Source organism: Lacerta agilis, chromosome 9, assembly GCF_009819535.1.
Source record: "Lacerta agilis isolate rLacAgi1 chromosome 9, rLacAgi1.pri, whole genome shotgun sequence".
Lineage (NCBI taxonomy): Eukaryota > Metazoa > Chordata > Lepidosauria > Squamata > Lacertidae > Lacerta > Lacerta agilis.
Window position 1 is genome coordinate 9,503,126 of NC_046320.1, and position 21,622 is coordinate 9,524,747.

Here is a 21,622-nt window from a genome sequence, read left to right on the forward strand (position 1 = left end):
TTCAAAAGCACCAATTTTCTAACCAAAAGGATACGTTCAGCAAAGTTTGTGACAATTTAATGACACAAATACTTGACATAATTATCTGATCATTTACATCACATGCACACTAACCCATGCAAAAGTGTCTGCTTCAAATCTGTTCTGTGCCACAGCAGCACTATGGAGCACTGGATCAGTTATTTTTATGGTGCAGTCTGTTCATACAGAAATGAAATATAATTAGATTATGGATATGAAGCATCTGCCTATAAAAATAATGAAGACCGCTCAGGACCTGTGATTCAAAACTTTTATTTTTGTGCTGTAAAGCATTGTACTGTATTATTGTTATTTTTTTAAATGATGGATACACATTAGACTGGACAATGGAATTTTGATTAAACACACGCACACACAGGTTCAGGTCTTGGATCTAAATTTCTGGACTGGAAAGGCTCCACAGAGGCCTGCACTATTTTACAGAGGACATGGATTGGGTATAGTAAATAAAAAAGGGATCCTCTGGAACTCATATGAGTTTTACAAGAGATAAATCCCAAACAGGCATCAAGTTACAAGCACATTTGTTTCAATGGACTGAACTATAAAAGGTGCACTTTCAATGTTTTCTGATGCAATGGCTGGCTGGACCCTCATGATTTTTACATAGGACGCTATCCAAATCTAAGGTCAATGCACATAGAACGTACCATAAAAATCACATGTCTGGTACTTGATGACGCTGTCAGTGCCAGAAAGCCATAGCCACAAATGTTCTCTCTCATAATGTTGTAATTTAAAAGCTGAAGTAATTTGTTATATTTAGAAAAATTATTATCCTACTTCAACCTTATGATAAGCTAAGCATACTAGACTTTCATGAATAGGTCCATTAGAAGTAAACAAAATTAGTCTTCTAGGCACATCATAGTTTACAAAATGTATGGCCACAAATATTACCTGGGATTTGATAGTGGTTGGGAGGGGGGAATGGTATCTTTTTGGGGGGGAGGGGGATCATGGAAATTCAGATGAATTAATTTTAATTCTACTGGATTTTACTTTTGACCAGACTCCATGATGCGTGTGTTTCGACACTGTTGTGGGGAGGATCCCATATTGAAAACCATCAGGATCTATTAGGCCCAATGGTCTGATCCATGATTTTCGCCATGGCAGCAGCAAATGGCAGTTTATTAATTATTTGTAAGAGTCATTCCCTTGGGGGTAGATTTTAGCTGTGGTTTGATATGGAGAAGGGGTGGAATTCTTTAAAAAAAAAAAAGTGTATTGAAGAGGATCCAGTTTTGATTTTTTGCATGCTTCTTTTTACCACTTTCAACCAGGAAGTTCAGACCCACAATCTGAAGTGTACTGAGGCAGACAGAGAGAGAAGGCTGATTGTTCTGCACATGCTCAGGGGCACCTTTGTCATTAATTGGAGATTGTGATACAGGATGAGGAGCGGCTTTGAAAACGGTTCTTGGGGCCGAGCCTTTCAGCAACGGTGTAAATAAAAATATAATAAAAACAGTAACTGTAATAATGTAATAATTAAATAATAACTAACTAACTAACTAACTTTGGCTGATTAACATTCTATGACCTTTTGGGAATTATAGGGTCAGAACTACCGAAACTGTATAGAAGCTTATTCATGTATGCAACTACAGCAACAAGTATGCTACTGGCTCAAAAATGGAAAGAAGCAGAAGTCCCAGCAAAGGAAGAATGGATACGAAAACTCATGGAATATGCAGAAATGGTGAAACTTACTGGAAGAATAAGAAATCAAGATAAGATTTTTTTTATATAAAGGAATGGAAATTGTTTATTGAATATTTAGGCTACTGATGTATTATAAACAGATAAGAACGTTGGCAGGATTATTGTAATAACCTGCAGTTTTATAAGTATATATTTAAAGATGAATAAATGAGCAAGTTAATTTGGATAAGCAGAAGATATTAAAAATAAATTTAAGGAACAGCAGAAAGAGGAAGTCAAGTTTTGAAATGTTAAAATGATTGTAAAATGAGTGGATTGTAGGTGCGGCTTTTGGTTTGTTGTGTCCATGTTTCTATGACGTGTTTTCGTACTGTATTTTAATGCAGGGAGGCGCTCAGTGGCGCACAAATTTAATTAATAAATAAAACAAAAAATAACCCTAGCTGCTCCTTCGCTCAGGCGGCGACATAAAGCGGCCAGGCTCCTGCTTTGCATAAACCCGCCCTCCGGGCCATCCCATCTCCCGCCTCAGCCGCCTCTTCTTCCTCGGAGCTCGCGGAAGCAAATGCTCCGCTTCTTGCCCGCCCGCTGCGCTCGGCCGTCGCGAGCGCCTGCGGGCGGTGGTCGGCGCGAGGCCAACGGTCGCCTCCTTAACTCCCGCTTTCTTCGCCAAAGCAACGTTCTATGTGGCAGCGAAGGGGCGGGGAGGCGAAGGAACTGAGGCGAGTTGGCGGTTGGTCAGCCGAGGTTCGAGGAGGGGGCGTGGCCAACGCTCCTCCCTCGCCGAAGCTCCTCAACCGCCACAGCGGGTATCGCCCCGCCCACGGGGGGCGTGGCCCAACGTTCTCGAGGAGGAGGAGGGGGCTTTGTTGTGAAGCTGGGAGTTGCCGCCGGCGGTCGGGGCCGGGAAGGGGGCGTCCTCTTCGCCTCAACTTGCCTTTTTTCTCCCCGAGCGGGACGGGGCCGGAGCCGCCTTTCCCTCCTTGGGGGACGGCAGCGAGGTGAGGAACGGGCTCGGGCGGGGAAGCCGCGGCAGGGCGCCGTTCCCCTCAGCTCCGGCGCTCCCGTGTAGAGTCCTGAGGGGGCGGCTGGCATCCTGTGCTTTCCTGTGGATTCTCAGGGGAGGCGGTTGGCGGCGGCGGTTTCTTCTCAAGGGCGCGCGGCAGGCAGGGGCGAATGGGTTCAAGCTCCGGAAGTTTCGCCTCCCCTCCCCGGATGCGGGAGGCGAACCCTGGAGTTGGCGCGAAGTCACCACAGAGGAGGAGCGAGCGCATGAACATGTGCAGAGCGCCTTTCCCCTATGGTCGCTCCAGAGGGCTCTTAGAGACCCACTTAAAGTTAGTGTAGGATTGCCATCTTTGGACTACCCTCTACCTAACTGCAAACTGGGTGGCAAAGGTGAGGCGTTCCCACCTGCCCTTTCTGTGCATGGTTGTAGGTGAAGATTGGACTCTCGACTTCCTCTGGAAGTAATGGGGTCTCCTTCCTTGGAGGTTTTAAAGCATATGTTGGGTTTCCACCGTCTGTCCTCTAGTTGAGATTCTTGCATCGTAGGGGGTTGGGCTAGATGACCCTTGGGGTCCCTAATTGCTCTAGGATTCTATTAAACTAGCCCGCTTTAAGTGATGTAAGGGGTTTTTAGATTTGCCGCAGAACAAAAGCTAATAGAATCCCATTAGAGATTCCCAATCCTTTCTTCTGATTGGGAGTAGAGAATTATCAAAAGACAGTCGTTTTGAATTAACACCTTGGAGCTAAAGGTTGCATTCATGTGGTGTAATAGTCTTGAACTAAAAACTTGTGGATCTCTTAACCCCCCCCCCCACTCCCAGTCTGTTTTAGGAGAAAGGAAGCTGATATTTCCCCCCCAAATGCTTCTCCTTGCACTGGTAAATTTAAGGTTTTGATGAATTTAGGAAGTCTTACCGGTAGTAAGTGTTGCCTACTTCTCTAGGAATGGGAGCCCTTGTACCACCGTCTGTACCCCAAAGAACTGGGCTACTTATGACTCAGTCGAGATTTATGACATTGATAGGAGCCACGTTTTTCAAATTCAAACTCAGTTATATTTTGTTGGCAATTTATTCTGTTCCTTTGTGAGTGTGTGTAATATTTTGTAACCTGGGGCATCTCTCATTCAGGTGAATGAGTCATCTGATCTGCAGAAGCTAATGTAATGCAGCATTAAAAGTAATCAAAAATTAATTACCATGGACTGTGGTTCATGACCTGTGCAAAGATTCAATGGGCCTCCTTCCCTCATTGCTTTATTTTGCTCTATTAAGAAAGACAGATTCAGACTGTGTGAGAGCTTGGGAGGCAGGGAGAAGGGTGTGTGAGTGACACTTGTCCTGTTGCATTTGAGCTGCCTTTTCCAGGCAATTTGGTTTTTACAATGAAGTAAAGAAAAGCAGAATATCCATATAGTTAAAGTCATTTTACACTTCTAGTTTAGAAAACATGTACAGTAAGCCTACAATTTGTGGGGGTTACATTCTGGTGATAGTGCAAAAGCCAAAATCACTTATAGTCAAAACCCATTGGATTCAGTGGTGAGTGGGATTACCAAAGTAATTTCCCCTGGAACCCTGGCCCCTTTCTTCTTTTTTAATTCTTACCATGTGCATATAGCTGAAGGTGCACAGGTTAAATGTGCACAACTTGCAGGTTTGCTGTATAATAAAAACAACTCTGCAAGGAATGTTTTCTCTTGTACCCTTTTAAAACCAGGAGCCCTTTACACTTTGCTTGGGGTGTGTGGAAATGGCAAATGTATGCGAGTAGTTGTGTTGTTGGGATGTTACATTAGTATTCCTCCACCAGCAATATTTTCTCTCAGAAACACAACTCTTACTAGAAACAATAATTCTGTTATACATCCTGAAAGTGTTTTTATTTTATTTCTTCCTTTGTTTTGTTTCCCAGTTCTGTGTGGTTCTTTTTGAATCTCCAGAGTCCAAACTAAAATGACTTCTGGTTTTATATTATTGAGATAGTAATATGTAGCTTGTCCATTAAACATGATCTTGCATCCGGATATAGTTATGCTGTGGGCGCCTGCACCAGTCAGCCTTGATTTTCAAACGTTTCAGGAGTTGAACGGACTTCCGGAACGGATTAAGTTTGAGAACCAAGGTTCCACTGTACATAGATTTTTAGAATGCCTAACAATCAGCTTGAAGAGAGTTCAGTTTTGGGGTCATGTGAGTCTAAAATGAGGAATAAACACCACAATTAGAAACTCCAAATAAAAAGGTTTAGGAGTTGGTTCTCCAATCCCCACCCATCCATGCAACATATAGGGGGGAAACCATAGGTCAGTAGAACCTATGCAGAGAAGATTCGTGGTTCAATGCCTGGGATTTTCCATTTGAAAGGGTCAGCTGACAGGTGATAGGAAAGACCTCTGCCAGAGACCCTGAAGATTGCTGCCCGTAAATACTGGACTAGAAGGACAAAAAAGTATAAACTAGTATAGGAACACAGGAAATTACTCTACTCTCCTCACCACATGTGCCCTGTGTTAAATCAGTCTTTACACTTTCATTAAGGAAAACATGGCAACCAGTCCTGGTTTGTAGAGATGGCACAACCAGTCTGGAGGGATCAGCAAACAGTGGTTTCATAAAAGTAGCTGATTTGAAATAGAGTACAGTATTTCAGGGGGAAGGGGGAGTAAGTAGTGCAAGTCTTTTTTGTCATCTGGTGCTTCTTGTGAACCTGTTCAAAATGTCATGCCCCAAAATAAAATTTCACAAGAGCAACCAAATTTTGGTATGTAGCTCCTTACAGGGCCAGTATAAAGCAAAAAAAAAAAAAGTTCAGGTTTATTATAAATTTGGCGATGCCTTATGTGTTCCTTATACATTGTTTACATTGACATATATTTATTATGTATTTTTACTGTTTCTGAATAATCTTTTAATGTTTTTTCTCCCTTAAGATTCATCTGGTGGGCTGGAATGTCTTGAAGGAGATGAGGATGGAACTGCATACCATCTAAACAAGAATATAGGTAACTTTTAAAATGTTGTTACAAATTATGGACCCATCAAGTGAAGTTTAATTCTTCAACCCCGTTGATTTCATGCTTGAAGTCCACAGTGTTTTACACTAGATAGCAATTCAGTAATGGTTGGATTCAGAGGAATCATGCATAGGATAGAAACCATGCTTAGCAAAGAGTTTCAAGTCTTTCATTGAAACAATAGGGATTTCCAAGTTCTTAACTTGGCATAATTATGCCCTGTGGGTTTTTGTAAAGCAAGACAGTAATACCTATTTTATGCATGTATGCTCAGAAGGATGACTCGTTTAAAAATAGCTGTTTCAAACTGTTTTCATTGATAATTTTATTGTTCTATTCTTTTTGGAAACTGCTTTGAGGGTTTAAAAAACCCCACACAAATAAAATAATTTTAATTTAATCAAGGGAGACTTATTCCCTAATATATAAATATAGGATTGTTGCATTATTTCAACTTTTTCATTGAAATCAGTGGGTCTTCATCATGATCAACTTTTCATATGGGTTCTTTATAATCCAAGTTCAATTAAATCTGAATCCAACATCTTGTATGACTATCTCAGAAAATGAGGGGTGTATGGGCACATTTGAACTTGTCTTGTATAAGTTCCCAGACTTTTAAGTTACTGGTACATCTAGAGGTTCATGATTTTCCAGAGGAAGGAGTCCTTCCATCAGAGAAAAAGAGTCAGAGAATTGTAGAGTTGGAAGGGACCACAAGGATCATCTAGTCCAATCTCCTGCAATGCAGGAATCTGTCGGTAGTGGCGCCCTCCCTGTGGAAAGCCCTCCCTTCAGATGTCAAGGAGATAAAGAATTACATAATTTTTAGTAGGGCAGTAGAGGGATGGGATGAAAATGGGATTACTTCACTGAATGCAACCCACTAGCGGGGGTCCCTAGTGTTTTTTGTACTTCTGCAAATGTTGTGGTTGCGCTGGTACCACCCGCTTGTGCATTGGTTGTGGTGTTTTGGCTACATGAACATTAGCACTCACTCCATGAAGTTAGCAAATACAAGTCATGATTTCCTAACATGATTCTGAATGGCACTACTGTTTTCTTAATGCTTTTGGGATCAGCATCTTACCTGGGTCAGACTTGTGGTATGCAAGGTTTAAGATATGCCATCATAAATATTTTTTATTTTGGAGCAAATGTTAAATAGCTTAGCAGGCCCAGAGAACTTAATGAACTAATCTGGAAGAACTTTACATGCAGTTAGTGAGAAAACCTGTTGTAGTTTATATTGATCGCTCAGCACATTGGCCAAACAGACTATTTGGCCTGATTCAGCAATTATGGAAGAAAATGGTGCTGTGTGGTAATTAGACAGATGTTTCTTCAAACATTTTCAAAGTTGGAGGGCATGGTTGTATTTTGTTTTAACAGTGTGCTATTAATGTTGGGTTAGGAAGCCTTTGGTTATTCTGTCAAGTTCAAGAGTATCTTTTTCATATTTATAATAACACTAGAAGCCTGCAGCCAACAACTCAGCTTGTTCTTTCAAACCAAATGTGAACTTCACCCTTTCAGTTCCCAGCCATCTGTGCTTTCCTCTTTGCATATTTTGTCAGAAACAAAAAGGAAGATAATAGTATTTGAGCATAGAAATAGCATTATTGCATTATCATTAGTATGCAGAAACAACAAATTAAAAATGCTTAGAAAATAATATATGTATAGTGTCATCAAGTTATGTTAAAATGTATGAAAGGATCCCTTTTCCTCTGGGATTTATAATGTAGAAAGCAGGCACAGCAAAGGAAGAGGAGTGAAATGGAGGCAGTGAAAAAGAATATGTAGTTGCTTCCATATGAGTGTTTGTTGAAGAGTGCAGGTTTTTTTGCAGCATCCGCACAATATTATCAAAAAGCCAATCTGTCTTGTGTAGTTTGTTGCAACTTTATTGATTGCACTACCACAAAAGACTATTATTGCATACCACCGTTCACTTATAGTTCATAGTGGATGGATTCACTGGACTAATTCAATTCAGGTTATGAAATGGAAAGAGGGACTGTATTTTGTAAATGACAGTGTACATTGATTGCTCACTGGCTCTTCCTGCTAGGGCTTACTTTTGTTTTTTCTTATTTGTGTCATATTTCCACAAAAGAAAGCTGTTGGTTGGGGTTTTTTGTTTGAAAAAGCTAGTTTGTATATTCTCTCCCTATTTAATCTGAATTAACTATTTCCATTGAAATTGTGATAGGTTTTAAAAAAAACACCTGTTGTCAATTATCCATTTGCCATATTTAAATGTCATGTATGCGTGTATGTATATTTGCAGTAATAACCCATTTGCAATATTACGTCCCTGTCTGGAAGAACCATTAGGCTTAGTTACAGTAGGATATTAGGATCATGGGGTTGTGCCAAAGGCTTCATGGGAAAGGTGGATGTTGAAATAGCTGTATTAGGGGCCACAAATTCTTAAACATTTAAAGTACTTAGAATGTCTTCTGGGTGGTGGGTCTCTCTTCTGATGGTAATGTCAAGCTTCTTCCCCAAATTTGTGTTGGAATGATAATGCCAGTAATCAGGAAAAACTGCATTGCAGCCAAATTGCAAGTAAGAAAGCACATTAAGAGTACATCTCCTGAGTATTTATTATAAAGGACTTGACAAAGCTGAGCTATTAAGAATTAGTATGGAAACCAAGTTTCTGAAAAAAGGGTGCATGTGTAATTGTTTTGTATATATACTGGTAGATCAAAATTTTAGATTGTTTTCTCACATGTACTTAATAACCAAAAACACTCTGATACCTTGTATTACACAGTAGTTTTTCAATATTAATGAACTTTTATTAGCTGTCCATGCATTTCTTTGTCATATTGTAAATGAAAACAAAAACATTCCAGACTAATGTTATATTATTTATTACCATTATTATGCAGAAGGTGTTTTAAACTAATTACAGCCCAATGCAGTGCATGTTTAGGAATCTATAGGAAGCCTCACTGTTTCGTAATAATAATCCTGTGAAATAGGTTAATATCATACTTTACCTATCTTAAGTTGAGAGATGACAACATTCAAGCCCATCTAGTAAGGTTGTCTGAATGGATAAAGAAGGTGTTGAATTTTGATTTCTTTGATCCATAAAACTGTCTTTAAGCTCATAAAGGCTATTTTTCCAATAATGAAATAGCAAATCTGGTGGAGAGCTCTTTCTTTCTTTGGCCAGGATTGAAAGAGCTACTTTATGGCTCAGTCTAGCAATAATGCTGAACCATGGTTGGCGCTTGGACTATGACGCTAGAAGAGGCCACATGCCTGTACACTCCCTCCTCCTCTACTGTACTTAAGGGAATGAGTTATTTTCTGGCTTGTAGCAAACCATTACACCCAAGCTGTCAAACTATGGTTTGTGCTTGCCATGCAGACCAAGATCAAAATCTGATTTCCACGACAAGTGCAAGTTAACAAGTTTAGATATAATGCCCAATGTATGCTTTGCCGAAATCGCTGAAGGAACTAATTATGCCAAACTATTTTAAAAAGCAAAAAGCACTGCCCCCTTCTCCCCCCCTTTTTGGCCTCAGTTTTTCTGAGAAAGTCCAAGTCCAAAGCTCCCTTGTTGCAAGATTATGTGGATCCAGTCCTTGGTTTGCAACTGTTAATGTCATTCATGAATTAATGAGATAGGCATGTGATATTTAGCAGTGTTTTACAACTTAATGGCCCAATTCTCAAACTTGTTGAGTCAGTAAATGAATGTTTAAGATGGATCTTATGACTGCTGCATTAATGTGCTGTCACAAGTTATGACATTATATTGGAGTTGCAAGGATGCTTAGGCAGATGTGCATGCTCCTCAGGAAGTTCACATTACAAATGTGTGTTGTATGCATTATGTTTTAAAGCTGTAGAGGAGGTTCTCTGTCAGCTTTCCTACAACAGGAAATTCTTTTTAAGGAGACTTGCCTTAGCCAGAAAATCTTTTAGAAGAATCATAAAATACTTCTATTTCATCTGCCTTCTGGTAGTGTGTGTGTTTTGGTGTGTGTAAGTTAAACAATTTATAAATTCACAGTATTAGTGCTTATTTCCATCCAGTTTACAGGAGAAAAGTAGGTGTCAGGGTGCTGCCCTCACCTCAGCACAAAGGGTTGCCAGGTAACTTCCAAGGTATGGCTGTATTGTGAACTACAGCTCACATTAGTCCCAGGAAGCGTGGCTTTTGGTCAGGGATGATGGGAGTTGTAGTCCACAACATCTGAAGGGCACCATGTTAGCTACCCAAGGAGTAAGTTATTTGAGATAAAGACCTGTCCAGTTAGCAATAAGAGAATGTACTGAAACCTTCCTCGTGCATCAATTTATCTTACAGCAACCAGGGAGAGGGCCTTTTCTGTTGTGGTGCCCCCTCTTTGGAGTACCCTTTTCCTAGGGGGATAAATGCACCACTGACACCAGAAACAGCATTTTACCTTGACCGTTGCTGGTTGCTGATTTTTTTTAAATGTTGATTTTTGTACTCACTGTTAATGGTGCCTTGCCGTTTTCATAATTCATATTTTGAAGAGGTACGTGTTTAGGCAAGCATTCCAGTACTTGAACTTTCTGATCACATTTTTAAAAAATTTTTTAACTGATTTAATTGCTATGTTTGCAACAGCCTTGTTTCATAGTAAGTTTTAATTGTGGTCGTCTCTATAATGTTCTGATGGAATTTTGAAGTAATTTCATTTGAATTGAAATGTGGGGTTGTATTTTGTGTTTGGATTTTATAATTGATTTTGTACTTGAAAATATTTTGGCATGTAAGCAGTATATAAATTAATATAAATATAATACCAGTTATAAATTTATAAATACTACTACTATTAGGTGGTATATTAATATTTCAAATCAATAAATGCCAAATAGTAGAAAATGCTGGTATAGTTGTCTAAGGCATCGAGTTCCATTTTGTTTTAGGAATAAATGCCTCAGAGCAAATTATTTCTCTGAAGATTGCCTCTTATGGTGTCTGTAGTGTAACCTCTGTGCAACTTTGCATAGCTAGGTACGCAGATAAACAGATCAAGCATCTGAGTGATAAAAATGGGAGCAAGGAATAAGCATAGAGGTTGTTCAAAGGGAGCCTTTTTAAATGGGTGAGCAGTTTTCAATTTGCATTTCAATTATTGGTGTATAAAAGTTTAATATAATTTGCATAAATGTAATTCTAAGGATTGTTGCTTCCCCAGTCCAAGTGAATAATGCATGCCATAGTAGCTGCACTTTTGCATCCAGTCAGTAATAGGCTTCAAATCTTTTTTCAGTGTTGCAGTGCAACATGGAAGGTGTTTTCTTTGACCTTATCCTAGAGACCCAGGCCTAGTACAATGTGGATGGGGCCAGCTAGAAAGGTTCTACTCACCTGATCATTTCTCCAAACCAAGCTGGAGGCTGTTGTGTAGGAAAGTCCCTTGTGATTGGCTCCATCCATGTGATGCAAGCCCTTGAAACATCATAGCACCAGCAGAGGTTAAAGCCATAACAAAACTTTCATACCACTTGGCTCCCACTCTAAACGTTGGTAGAAAATCTTTTGACAAAAGAATTTACATGCTGGGGGAAAAACTGTTGTCAGTTTATGTTGTATCTTATGCACTGACTGATTTGGTCAGTTAACAAATGGAATGAATGAAATAATGTAAAGTACTGTCTTGATATATTCAAACTACCTTGTTTCATTTCCCCCTTAATTTCCAAATCTTTTTTTTTTAAAAAAAAAAATAACATGCTCCCCACGAATAAAGAAATCATGCAATGCCTTGAAATTTAATTTGATGGAAAGTAAATTATGCTTCTAAAGCAGAGTGGCATACAGTTTAGAAGGGTCAATTGACTGTTTTGATTTGTTAACTAGAAAGTCATTTGCTTGTTTTTTAAAAGAACAAATTGCTTTTAGGGTTTGAAATCCATTTGTTGATGGCTTTAAGAAAAATAGATGCCAATTTTGTTAATATTTAAAAATGGAAGAAACAGTTGCATGTGTGGGAAGTAGGGAGGGATACCAAACCACAGTTTGGCATAACCTATGAACTGTGCTGGAGGAGACTCTTGAGGAGGAGACTCTTGAGAGTCCCATGGACTGCAAGAAGATCAAACCTATCCATTCTCAAAGAAATCAGCCCTGAGTGCTCACTAGAAGGACAGATCCTGAAGTTGAGGCTCCAGTACTTTGGCCACCTCATGAGAAGAGAAGACTCCCTAGAAAAGACCCTGATGTTGGGAAAAATGGAGGGCACAAGGAGAAGGGGACGACAGAGGATGAGATGGTTGGACAGTGTTCTTGAAGCTACTAACATGAGTTTGGCCAAACTGCGAGAGGCAGTGAAGGATAGGCGTGCCTGGCGTGGTCTGGTCCATGGGGTCACGAAGAGTCGGACACGACTGAACAACAACAACAACATGAACTGTCAAAGTGAAACACTTATTTTAACTCAACTTTTTGGAGAGTTGGAGCTTGAGCCCAGAATGCATATGTTTTTGTGAGAAATGGACATTCACCAAGCATCCCAAGCTTTGAGAATTTCATTTCAGTGGAGTGGTCAGAGTTGCCATGGATTGACAGCCAGATTCAGAAGTGGCTGTGTGGATTAGCTCTCAACGCTAGTTATTTTGCATTGGGGGGGGGGGGTGGCTTCTTGAAGAAGAATGCCAGTATTTTACAAGTGTGTCAACAAACCTGTTTGTTGGGGAAACTTTACTGGATACACAAGCATAACTGCATTGAACCTGATTATTCCTAGAAATGTCAGTGTAACCTTTCGTAATTGGGGGAATTAGTGAGATTCACATGAACTTGCTTGCATTTAGTGAGGAAAGACCTTAACCACAGGTGACCTGCTCAGCCAAACCTAAGCTTAGGTAAGTGTGCTGCAAGAGTAAAAAAGATTGCAAAGAGCAAAGTGTCTGTGCGTTCCTCTCCAGGATCCCGCACATTCACACACTCCTGGTAAGCCATTGTTTGGCTTACTGTGCTATGTGACTGGGCCATTGTGTGTTAAATTGTATTTTACCATGTAAAGACACCCCCCAAACAGTGCTACAAGTAATTTTATATAAACATATTAAGTAGAATAAATGGGGGGGAATCAAAGGCTCAATTGAAAATACTGCTTTTAAACTTGCAGTCATGCTAGGGACTACTGATGACTAGTTTTTTGTAGAGTAGGTAGGGCTTATATAGGTAGGTAAAGGTAAAAGGTAAAGGACCCCTGGACGGTTAAGTCCAGTCAAAGGCGACTATGGGGTTGCAGCTCATCTCGCTTTCAGGCTGAGGGAGCTAGTGTTTGTCCACAGACAGGTTTCCAGGTCATGTGGCCAGCATGACTAAACAGCTTCTGGCGCAACAGAACACCATGACGGAAACCAGGGCGCATGGAAATGCCTTTTACCTTCCTGCCACAGCAGTACCTATGTATCTATTTGCACTAGCATGTTTTCGAACTGCTAGGTAGGCAGGAGCTGGGACAGAGCAACAGGAGCTCACCCCATTGTGCAGATTTGAACTGCCAACCTTCTGATTAGCAAGCCCAAGAGGCTCAGCGCCACCCGCATCCCTTCTTATATAGGTAACCACTGTTGGGGATGTGAGGTTTTGAGAATATTTTCTCAGCTCTTCAACGTGAGTTGGATGGTACTGGCATATCTGAATAAACCTTCATCAGCCTTTAATCCTTCTATCCACCCATCTCACACAACTTGTTCTAGATTTTTAACAACAACAGCTCATGATGATAGTATGAGGGCAGTTTTGCACATCATTTTAAAACTGGTTGCATGAATCGGGCCTCAGACTCTTAAAATATGTTGCACTGCCTATGTGAGTTTTTATCCATACCTCCTGTCAAATTTAGGATTCTGCTTTGATGCAAAGCCTTTTTTCAGTCTGCTTATTATTCAGGAGCCGCATATGTTGAGAAATGATGATTAATTACATTGCAAGTTGTTCTGCTTTCTTATCTTTTAAAACAGCATGTGCTGAGCAAAAGTAGAGCACTTGGTTGGCAGCTCTAATTTAATCAATTTAGAAACCTAGTGCAATATGGAAAATCCCTGCTTTTTTAGCCCATGCAAATTTAATGTTAATAGAAGTCAGTACTCTGTTTCAACAATTTTGCATGTGTGGAAACAATTAGAGGGGGTATAAATTCTTCAGAAAAATCAACCAATCAACTTGAATCTAGCCAAAGCATACCTGGGGTTGCTGAATCTCTAATAGGTTCTATTTTCTAATTTTTAGTGTAATTGCATGTTATAAAAATTAGTAAATTACAGTTCTTACAGAAGGTTCAGACAATGTAAATAATGTTTTAGAGCTGTTTGGCCTGCATAATGGTCTAGATTTCTAGAATGCTAGTAAATATGTATTAGCTGCTGTATCGCAAGAATTCAGACAGTATCAGTTGAAGAGGACCAGCTGACCCAAAGGCTGAGCGTAGCTTATACTGATTAAGGCTACTTATGTGATGCAGAACTGCTGGAGGGACTAGAAGCCCTTAGCCTGGGATTAGCTGAATTGTCTGCCATGTGTGAAATGACTCTGTCACTGAGGTAAAAATGTAATGTTACCAGCCATAGTTTGGGGGAGAGAAGTCTGCAGTGACCTTCCTCTGAAAGGCAGTGCTTGTGGAGTTGTATTTTCACAAGTATATGTTTCAAGCTGAAATCAGCACAAACAAAATATGAGCAATTTTTCTGCACCCTATTCATAAAAGGGCAAATCCTTGTGGCTTGTAGTCAGAAAAGTTTTTGTTGTTGTTCATGTTTTATTATATCAGCTTTTCTTTTCTTTTTCTTCTTTTAGACAACATTCAATAATTTAAAGGAAGAAACCAAGGGAGGGAGGATAAAGCAGGAGCCACACTTGAATTACATTGCTGAGAAAAAGCACTATTGGGCCACATCCATATTACTTAGACTCTGAAAATGATAGACTATGCATATATGTTAGCATACTCTGTCCAAATAAGTGTTTGGAAATTGCTGTCTATAGTAAGCTGTACACTCAAACATGGAAAAGGGATTAGTCAGAGAACCTGGGTACTTGCTAGTTCCGAAACACCAGTGATGTGGGGTGGGAAATTGTCCACAGAGGCATACCTATGGGTTGACTAGGTTGGCCCTCACCAAATGTGTAACCCCGGGGGCAGGGGTGCAAAAATCATGCCTCTCCACTAACATTTGTTTTGTCAGATTTGTGTTCCTTTTTGTTCATGTCATGGGGGGGGGAGGCTTCTCCCTTCTAAAGGGAGCCTTCTTGTGTGCTTAAAATAACTGATAGGGGAAAGCCTGCAATTCATTAGCCATCTATTCTCTTTTTTAAAAAAGTTACATCAATATTTTATAATGGAGAAAGACACAATAGAAACCAAAATTGGAATTGTTCTATGTTCAGTTTACCCTGTATTGGAATTACTCTTATATATGTGTGGCCATTAACTGAAGCAGAATATTTCAGTGGGTTTTGAAATAATGGTGGTGATTCAATTCTTTCTCCCACTTCTCTCCCCCCACCCCAATATTTGTAAAGGAAAGGGTTAACAGGATAAGTAACAGAGCCTCTGAGAGAGCATAGGAATTGTGTTCTTTGTCATTTGTGGTTTAGGAAAGCCCCTTCCGCCATTAGAAAGGAGGGGGGGTTGCAGTGAATCACGAGCCCTACACGTGCTCGGGGGATGCCTGCATCCCCCGACTCTATTGGGCGAGCTCTGGGTGCGGTGCCCAGCTGGCTGGCCAACCGGCGCAGCCGGCTAGGGCGTGCCCACTGCACTTAAGTGGGCACGCAGCCAGAGCTCGCCCTCTTTCTCCCGGCTCCCAATCTCTCCAGCTTTCTACTCTTCGGATCAAGCACTGCGAGAAGAGAAGCGGCTGCCGCGGCTGGAGCTCCTGCCCAGGAATCACGCCTGCTTCTCGGACCGCGCAGCTTACCTTTTTCGCTGAAATCACTCGAAATCACTTCCAAAAAGGCGTTTTTAAACGCCACTTTTCCTTTGCAGGTCTTGCGTTGGGATCTTTCTGAGCACGATCAGCGCAGAAGCCGTGCGGATCCGGTTTCCTGTGACCACGTGCGCCGGCTCTTTCTGTTTTCGCTCTGCCGATCCGACCATCAGCTGTGAGGCGGCCGCCATCCAGCTGAGCGAGCGCTGCTGCTTTCGCTTCGCGCAGGAGCAGATTCCCGCTCCTTACTGAGCAACGCGCCCTAGATCTTCTCGCCGCCATCCGCAGTCGTCCTTGCCTACAGGAGACGCTCCCTCTTAGTGCCGCTTGCGAGAGAGGAGAGCTTAGCGTGAACCGAGGCATCTTCCCCCTCTCAGCTGTTTGAGCGCGGCGGGGATTCCCCCCCCCAGCTCCTAGAGCGTCTCCAGCCCTGCGGAGGCCGAGCAGCAGACGATCGAGGCGCTGTTTCCCGCTTCCTAGAGCGGCTTCGGGGATTCCCAGAGCAGACGACCGTGGCGCTGCTTCCCGCTTCCTAGAGCGGCTTCGGGGATTCCCAGAGCTTCCCCAGAGCTTCCTAGAGTGTCTCCGGCCCCGCGGAGGCCGCCCAGCAGCTGATTGAGCGGGGTGCATCCCGCTCACTAGATTTGGATCGCTGCATTTCTGCTCCTGCCCACGTGGCTGCTGATCGGCTGGCCGGAGCACTGGGAGTTCCCACCGAGCAATTTTACTCCCCTGCAATTTCTGGCCTCATTGTTGCCTCTTTTCCACCAGGATCCACTCGCTGAGCGCCTTCACAGCGGTCCCCCGAACACCGCCGCCTCCTTTCTAAGAAGAACGGTAACGTAACTTGGGCACAACGGGAGGGTTGGTGCCCTGGAGAGTTGCATTTGTGATTCCTTGTCTTTGAATATCGCAGGGCTGGTTAAACGGGTCATTATTATTTCGTTTGCGGGGGTTTCTGTTCTGTTTTAGTCTGGGTTTAGCTAAGCGTAACGGCCATCTTGAGCGTGGCCACGTGTATCCACTGGTGGCGGCCATTTTGTGTGTGGCGGACATTTTGATAGAGGCTTCATCCAGTGGTTTGAGGTGGCCATTTTGAGAGTGGCACGTGCTTTAATTAGAGGCGGCCATTGTGGGAGTGACGGGGTATCTTGGCCATCGCCGCCATTTTAGTTGTGTCGAAGGGTTTCTCCTGTTTTGCAATTAGTAAAAAGAACTTATTGCACGCTACATTACACTCCGGATTGCTAATACTTATTGCTGCTTGTGAGGAAATTATTATTCTCTTGGCGAATATATTGCTGGCAATTTATTTTAGTTTGGGCCCGCGGTTAAGTGCATTAGGAAGGTTTGCTCACTGATTGGTGGTGGTGCTGGTTAGGGCCGTGCAGCCCCATATACAGCCTTTATTGTTCTGCGGCCTTAATTTTAATTTTGTGGTGGTGCTTGTCAGGGCACCCAGTCCTTGCTCCGTCACCCAAGGAGGGGTAATTTAAAGGTTTAATCGTGCATCGTATTCTTTAGTTCTCCTGCCTGGTGGGGAGGTTATTGCCCTCTCTGTTTCATTATATTGCCTAGCAAAGTTATCTTTTAGGTTTGCTTCCTTGTGAATGACATTGGGTTAATCTTTGCACTGGTTTAAGCTTTAAGCTGTCCGTCCTGAGCTGAATTGTTAAGCGTGGTGTTTATTAAGGCTGTGCAGCCTAATTAATCCCGTCCCTTATTGCATACCATCAGGTGCCTTAAACGGCAAGCTGCCAGTTGTGAATTAATTTAGTGGGTTTATTAAGGCGGCCCAGTTATCACTGCTTGGCTTCTTTCCCTCAGTCGTCAGTTAGTTCATTCGGGTTAAATAGGGTTAAATTAGATAATTAGAATCTTAAAATCCAATACTAATTTTCGCGATTTGGGTCACATTCCAATAATTGTAATTTAAATATATAATTTAGATAAATATATTAGTGGATAAATAGGCATTCAGGGAGTAGGAGCGTCTTAATTTTAGTAGCATAATGGCCCCAAAGGAGAATCAGCAGAAGTCAGCGACAACCCCTTCGGGTAAGCAGAAGGCTCCTAAAACCTCTTCAGGCAAGCAGAAGGCTACCAAAACCTCTGCAGGTAAGCAGAAGGCTGCTTCTAAGCAAAAGGCTGTGTCAGCGCAGCCACAGGGTGCCGCGCTTGTCACTATTTCGCCACAGGTGCTGGAAAATTTACTGGCCGGTTTCAATAGTTTATACCAACAGATTAAGCCAAATGCTAACATACCAGCGCTACCCACGCAGAGCACGCAAGACTGCATTCCAGATACAGCAGTGGATGACGAGGAGCGACCCGGGACCTCTGCCTCTCTGCTCAGCACATCACAGTCGGTCAGCTCGCAATCCCAGGGAGTATCAACCAGGTCTCAAACATCAACCACAAAATCTGCTTCTAACCAATCTAATTCAGTTGTAGTTCAGTCTTCTCCAGGTGTTCCTAGCTGCTTTCGGGAAACCAACGAGGCCGCTTCCCAGGAGAGGGTGCTGTCCGAAACGTCCTCAGAGGAGGAGGAGCAGGAGCACGCTTCCGCTACAGCTGTCCGCCCAGACCCTTCGGCAGCCCATTCAACCATCACGACTGTTCCCCTTCCAGGATCTTCAGCTGCGACTAACCCGCACCTTCCAGGGCCTCCCACTCCAGGACCTTCAACCGCGGCTAACCCGCAGGAAAGCATATCGGCAACCGCAGCTTTCCAGTCGGGGCCATCAACCTCAGCAGCCATTCAGGGGGCATCGACCTCGGTCCAGCAAGAGCAAGGTCAGGACGGGAAGGGGAGGAAGAGGTCTAAGAAGAGTGCTCATAAGAAGTCCAAAAGGTGTAAGCACTCAGATTCTGAGGATGAGTCAGGTACGTCTTCTGATTCTGATAGCGACGCGTCTATGGAGGGCTATTGGGGGGAGGGTGAAGATTTGGTTGGCCTTCCTTTGTGGGCCCACGAAAGGAGGGCCAATTCACACAGAAAAACCTTTAATGGCACTCTGGAGTGGAAGGGGGGGTCTTTAGTACAGGATGTTAAGACCTCCACCTTTGTGTCTTCTGACGTGATTCTGGGCAATCACTTAACTAATAAGAAAAGAACAAAAATATTAAATGGGGATTACGTGGATATCTTCACCCTCCTCCCTCCGGTTAAGGTTACCGCAAAAGGAGAAAGGAAAAGGACATACGGGAGGCGGAGGTACAGGGAGCCAAGGGTGGAAAGAACGTTTGAAAATTGGCTGGACGGGTTTCAGATTTTCATGGGTGTGGTCGTTGCTGCTTACCCCAAGAGGGCCATGCACCTCCTGGCCTATTTGTCCCATATAAGGAAAGCGCGGGCTAAGGCGGGGGAAGCGGCAGCCCTAACATACGATGAGGCATTTCGGAGAAATGCGTCACTCCTGGCTACCACACGTTGGGACCTAGTCGACCAAAATTATTGGAATGAGCACGTAGGCCCTTACATGGAAAAGAAGCAACCAGACTCATATAAAACGGGGAAAACAGAATATAAAAAGGAAGCCCAACTCCAGGTATGTTGGGAATACAACAAAGGGTGGTGTAAAAGACCTGTCTGTAAATTTGCTCATCAGTGCGACAGGTGCTGGGGAAATCACCCCTCCACCTCTTGCTTTAAAGGAAAACAGTCCTTTCGTGGGGGAAGGGGTGGCGGCCACGCAGGTACCAGAAGTGCTTCTGGACCATCCCAGGCCTCAGGTGCCAATCGCCAGTAACATCTCCTTAGACCTTGCCTTCTCCCCTATAAAACTCACCCCTTTAAAATCACTCCTCTTAAACTATCCCAATAAGGAAGCAGCTAGGTATTTATGGGAAGGGTTTTCTCAAGGTTTTAGGATACCTGTTGCACAGCCCCCAACCTCTAGGAACCCACCAAATCAAAAGTCTGTGAGGGAAATGCCTGACGTCGCGCTAAAGAAAATTAACAAGGAGATTCTAGCAAATAGAATAGCCGGTCCATTCTCCGCCCCCCCCATGCACGACTTACACATATCCCCCCTGGGTATAGTCCCAAAGAAAACACCAGGGGAGTACCGCCTAATACACAATCTATCACACCCGAAGGGTCTCTCAGTCAATGCTGGAATTCCCCATGAGTTGTGCTCAGTAAAGTATGCTTCTTTTGACCAAGCCATTAAGCTAATTCGCAGATTTGGAAAAGGGGCCTTGTTGGCAAAATGCGACATAGAGTCCGCCTTTCGCCTTTTACCGGTCCACCCTCAGGACTTCAAGTGGCTTGGCTTCAGGTTCAAAGAAGCATATTTTGTTGACAAAGCCATGCCAATGGGTTGTTCAGTAGCCTGTTCAGCCTTTGAGGCCTTCAGTACCTTTTTGGAATGGGCCCTGCGCTACAGGACCGGGCTGGAGGGGGTCACTCATTACCTGGATGACTTTTTGTTCATGGCTAGTGCCGACAGCGGGGATTGCGCCTACCTGTTAGGAGCTTTCGCGTCATTATCCGAGGAACTGGGCGTCCCACTAGCCAAAGAAAAGACCGAGGGCCCGGTCTCCACCATCACTTACCTAGGCATAGAGTTGGACACCATCGCTCAGACATCCCGACTGCCCAGAGATAAACTTATAGCCCTAAAAGACTTAATACAGGAGCTCCTACCACTGAGGAAAGTCACCCTCAAGCAAATACAATCCCTATTAGGTCACTTGAATTTCGCCTGCCGAGTAGTGTCCCCTGGTCGCCCCTTTTGCGCAAGACTGGCCAGGCTTTCCGCCGGCCTTAAAAAACCCCATCACAGGGTGCGCCTTAATAAAGGGGTGAAGGCTGATCTCCAAAACTGGTTGCAATTCTTAGACGGCTTTAATGGGGTTTCCCTGTGGCAAGACACAATAAGGCTGCGGTCCGACTTCCAAGTACAATCCGACGCAGCAGGTTCTTTGGGGTTCGGGGTTTACTTCCGAGGAAAATGGTGCGCCCAACCTTGGCCATCACACTGGAAGGGCAAACCGATTACTCGTGATCTCACTTTTCTCGAGTTTTTTCCAATTGTAGTGGCAGTTCATCTGTGGGCCAGCGAACTTATGAACCACCAGGTATGCTTCTGGACCGACAACCAGGCCGTTGTGGGTGTCCTTTCTAGGCAGTCGTCACGCTCTCCTAGGGTTTCAGCGCTGCTGCGCTCCTTTGTTCTTACCTGCCTGAAACTAAACATCCGCTTCAGCGCCAGATTTATTCCGGGGTTAAATAACGATATTGCGGACGCTTTATCTCGTTTGCAGATGGACCGCTTCCGCTTATTAGCACCGGAGGCGCAGCAGTTACCGGAGCCTTTCCCGGAATACCTCTGGAGCCTTGGGAGTGTGACGTCTTGAAGGGAGTATCGGCCTCAGTCGCCCCCTCCACTCTAAAGTCATATAAAAAAGCATGGGCTGATTTTATTGATTTCCGGGCCAGGGCGTCAGGCATAGGCCCTGTGGCTCCCCCAAACAAGCGGGAGGTCTTGCAGTACCTGTCGCACTTGTGGAGGTCGGGTCGAGCCGCCAGAACCCTTAATATCCAATCGGCGGCTATTTCATTTTTTAGTAAAACACTTTTCTCGATCGACCCTTGCGCCGACTTTGTGGTAAGGAAAGCTCTTGAGGGCTGGCGCCGGCTGCAGCCATCAAAGTTAGACGACAGGCAACCCATCACATTTGATATATTGGCACAAATACATTCGCAGTTGAGGAGAATTTGCTGGTCAAAATTTGAGGCGCGGTTATTCTCGGCGGCCTATTCGATTGCATTCTTCGGGGCTCTCAGAATTGGCGAGGTTGTGTGGGAGGGCCAAACTAATCGGGGTATCAGGCTGGAGGACCTGAGAATAACTCCTTCCGAAATTTTGATTTTAATTCGGCATTCAAAAACGGATCAGAAGGGGTCGGGAGCTTGGATGCGCCTACAAGCCA

The 21,622-nt window shown here is 43.4% G+C and overlaps 1 protein-coding gene across 1 annotated transcript in view; it reads left to right on the plus strand.

The window, feature by feature from the left end:
* Positions 1–2,536: 2,536 nt before the first annotated feature.
* Positions 2,537–21,622, plus strand: part of KLHL5 (kelch like family member 5) — a 51,562-nt gene continuing 32,476 nt past the window's right edge. The window contains exons 1-2 of the mRNA XM_033161345.1: positions 2,537–2,711; positions 5,654–5,725. The gene's annotated coding sequence lies outside the window, so the exon portion shown is untranslated. The remainder of the gene's footprint in view (positions 2,712–5,653; positions 5,726–21,622) is intronic.